This window comes from Arachis stenosperma, chromosome 7 (assembly GCF_014773155.1).
Source record: "Arachis stenosperma cultivar V10309 chromosome 7, arast.V10309.gnm1.PFL2, whole genome shotgun sequence".
Taxonomy (NCBI): Eukaryota; Viridiplantae; Streptophyta; class Magnoliopsida; order Fabales; family Fabaceae; genus Arachis; species Arachis stenosperma.
The window spans coordinates 11,638,758-11,642,891 of record NC_080383.1 but is presented as its reverse complement, the minus strand read 5'-3'; the positions used below and the strand labels follow the sequence as shown (position 1 = coordinate 11,642,891).

The following is a 4,134-nucleotide window of genomic DNA, read 5'->3' as shown; positions in this document are numbered from 1 at the left end:
CATACACCAAGTGGGCCCCGGAAGTGGATTTATGCATCAATTACTTACTCATGTAAACCCTAGTAGCTAGTCTACTATATATAGGACATTTAACTATTGTATTAGTCGTCTTTTGACCACGTTTCATCTTTGGTCTCAGTTTTGTTTTATTCTTCATCTTAGGGGGCCATTGATCACATTTTAGGGGGCTGGCCATTTGGCCATGCCTGAACCTTTCACTTATGTATTTTCAACGGTGGAGTTTCTACATACCATAGATTAAGGGTGTGGAGCTTTGCTGTACCTCAAGTTTCAATACAATTACTATTATTTTCTATTCAATTCTCTTTTATTCTTATTCCAAGATATACGTTGCAATTCAACTTGATGAATGTGATGATCCGTGACACTCATCATCATTCTCACCTATGAACGCACGTGACTGACAACCACTTCCGTTCTACCTTAGGCCGGGCGCATATCTCTTAGATTCCCCAACAGAATTTTCGTGGTATAAGCTAGATAGATGGCGGCATTCATGGGGATCCGGAAAGTCTAACCTTGTTTGTGGTATTCCGAGTAGGATCCCGGGAATCTGGAAAGTCTAACCTTGTCTGTGGTATTCCGAGTAGGATTCCGGTATTGAATGACTATGACGAGCTTCAAACTCCTGAAGGTTGGGCATTAGTGACAGACGCAAAAGAATTAAGGGATTCTATTCCAACCTGATTGAGAACCGACAGATGATTAGTCGTGCTGTGACAGAGCATTTGGACCATTTTCACTGAGAGGATGGGATGTAGCCATCGACAAGGGTGATGCCTCCAGACGATTAGCCATGCAGTGACAGCGCATAGGACCATTTTCCCGAGAGGATGAAAAGTAGCCATTGACGATGGTGATGCCCTACATACAGCTTGCCATGGAAAGGAATAAGAAGGATTGGATGAAAGCAATAGGAAAACAGAGATTCGAAAGGATTCTAGCATCTCCACACGCCTATCTGAAATTCCCACTATTGATTTACATAAGTATTTCTATCCTATTTTATTTTCTGATTATTATTAATTTTCGAACCTATCATAAATCAATTTAATATGCCTAACTGAGATTTACAAGGTGACCATAGCTTGCTTCATACCAACAATCTCTGTGGGATCGACTCTTACTCACGTAAGGTTTATTACTTGGACGACCTAGTACACTTGCTGGTTAGTTGAACGGAGTTGTGGAAAGAAAGTGCTGAGTTAATTTTTATGCACATGCCAAAGAGCCAATATTGTTGACCACAAATTCATCCACCAAGTTTTTGGCGCCGTTGCCGGAGATTGTTCGAGTATGGACAACTGACGGTTCATCTTGTTGCTCAGATTAGGTAATTTTCTTTTCAAAAACTTTTTCAAAATTTTTCTTTTCTTTTTTTCGTTTTTCCAAACTTTATTTTCGGAAAAAAATTAATAAAAATCCAAAAAAAATTAAAAAATCATAAAAACCAAAAATATTTTGTGTTCTTGTTTGAGTCTTGAGTCAATTTTTTAGTTTGGTGTCAATTGCATGATTTAAAAATTTTTTCTTGCATTTTTCGAAAATTTCATGCATTCATAGTGTTCTTCATGATCTTCAAGATGTTCTTGACAAGTCTTCTTGTTTGATCTTGATGTTTTCTTGTTTTGTGTTGTTTGTTGTTTTTCATATGCATTTTTTGTTTGTTAGAGTCCATGCATTTAAGATTTCTAAGTTTGGTGTCTTGCATGTTTTCTTTGCATCAAAAATTTTTGAAAAATATGTTCTTGATGTTCATCATGATCTTCAAAGTGTTCTTGGTGTTCATCTTGACATTCATAGTGTTCTTGCATGCATTATGTGTTTTGATCCAAAATTTTCATATTTTGGGTCATTTTTATGTTTTTCTCTTTCATAATTAAAAATTCAAAAATCAAAAATAAAAAAGAATATATCTTTTCCTTATTTTTCTCATAATTTTCGAAAATTTGAGTTGACTTAGTCAAAGATTTTCAAAATTAGTTGTTTCTTACAAGACAAGTCAAATTTTCAATTTCAAAAATCTTATCTTTTCAAAATCTTTTTCAAAAATTATATCTTTTTCATTTTTTTCTTTTTTTTCGAAAATTTCAAAAATCTTTTTCAAAATATTTTTAAAATCTTTTTCTTATCTTTATATCTTATTTTCGAAAATTCACTAATAATTAATGTGATTGATTCAAAAATTTGAAGTTTGTTACTTTCTTGTTAAGAAAGGTTCAATCTTTAAGTTCTAGAATCTTATCTTGCAGTTTCTTGTTAGTGAAGTAAGTAATTTTAAATATTTTTGAATTTAATCTTTTTATCCTTTATCATATCTTTTTCAAAAAATTTTATCTTTTTCAAAATTTGATTTCAAAATATCTTATCTAACTTCTTATCTTCTAATCTTTTCAAATTTGATTTTAATATCTTTTTAAACTAACTCTTTGACTTTTTGTTTGTTTCTTATCTTGTTCAAAACCACCTAACTACTTTTCCCTCTTCAATTTTCGAAAATACTAACCTCTTTTTCAAAATTATTTTCGAAATTTTCCCTCTCTTTTCTTATTCTATTTAATTATTCATTTACTAACACTTCTCTTCACCTCCCCTATCTTTACTCTCTATACAGACTATTCATTCTTTTTCACTCTTCTCCCCTTTCTTTTTCTACTAACATAAAGGAATCTCTATACTGTGACATAGAGGATTTCTCTTTCTTTTCTTGTTTTCTTCTTTTTCATATGAGCAGGAACAAGGACAAGAGCACTCTTGTTGAAATTGATCCTGAACCTGAAAGGACTCTAAAGAGGAAACTAAGAGAAGCTAAACAATCCAGAAACAACTTTTCAGAAATTTTTGAACAAGAGAAGGAGATGGCAGCCGAACCCAATAATGATAATGCAAGAAGGATGCTTAGTGACTTTACCAAACCAACGTCCAAATTTGATGGAAGAAGCATCTCTATTCCTGCCATAGGAACAAACAACTTTGAGCTTAAGCCTCAACTGGTTGCTTTAATGCAACAGAACTGCAAGTTTTATGGACTTCCATCTGAAGATCCTTACCAGTTTTTAACTGAGTTCTTGCAGATTTGTGAGACTGTAAAGACGAATGGAGTTGATCCTGAAGTCTACAGACTCATGCTTTTCCCTTTTGCTGTAAGAGACAGAGCTAGAATATGGTTGGATTCACAACCTAAGGATAGCCTGGACTCTTGGGGTAAGCTGGTCACTGCCTTCTTGGATAAATTCTTTCCTCCTCAAAAGTTGAGCAAGCTTAGAGTGGATGTTCAGACCTTCAAACAAAAAGATGGTGAATCCCTCTATGAAGCTTGGGAAAGATACAAGCAACTGACCAAAATGTGTCCATCTGACATGTTTTCAGAATGGACCATATTAGATATATTCTATTATGGCCTATCTGAATTTTCAAAAATGTCATTGGACCATTCTGCAGGTGGATCAATTCACCTAAAGAAAACACCTGCAGAAGCTCAAGAACTCATTGACATGGTTGCAAATAACCAATTTATGTACACTTCTGAGAGGAATTCCGTGAATAATGGGATACCTCAGAAGAAAGGAGTTCTTGAAATTGATGCTCTGAATGCCATATTAGCTCAGAACAAAGTGTTGACTCAGCAAGTCAACATGATTTCTCAAAGTCTGAATGGATGGCAAATTGCATCCAACAGTACTAAAGAGGCAGCTTCTGAAGAAGCTTATGATCCTGAGAACCCTGCAATGGCAGAGGTCAATTACATGGGTGAACCTTATGGAAACACCTATAATTCATCATGGAGAAATCATCCAAATTTCTCATGGAAGGATCAACAAAAGCCTCAACAAGGCTTTAATAATGGTGGACGCAATAGGCTGAGCAATAGCAAGCCTTTTCCATCATCTTCTCAGCAACAAATAGAGAATTCTGAACAAAACACTTCTAATTTAGTCAATCTAGTCTCTAATCTGTCAAAAGCCACTTTTAGTTTCATGAGTGAAACAAGATCCTCCATCAGAAATCTGGAGGCACAAGTGGGCCAGCTGAGTAAGAAAGTCATTGAAACTCCTCCCAGTATTCTTCCAAGCAATACAGAAGAAAATCCAAAAGGAGAGTGCAAGGCCATTG

At 34.9% G+C, this 4,134-nt stretch overlaps 1 non-coding gene across 1 annotated transcript; it reads right to left on the bottom strand.

The window, feature by feature from the left end:
* Positions 1-3,278: 3,278 nt before the first annotated feature.
* Positions 3,279-3,382, bottom strand: LOC130942692 (small nucleolar RNA R71). The gene has a single exon (XR_009071254.1). It is a non-coding gene; the product is annotated as a small nucleolar RNA R71 (small nucleolar RNA).
* Between the last annotated feature and the right edge of the window lie 752 nt (positions 3,383-4,134).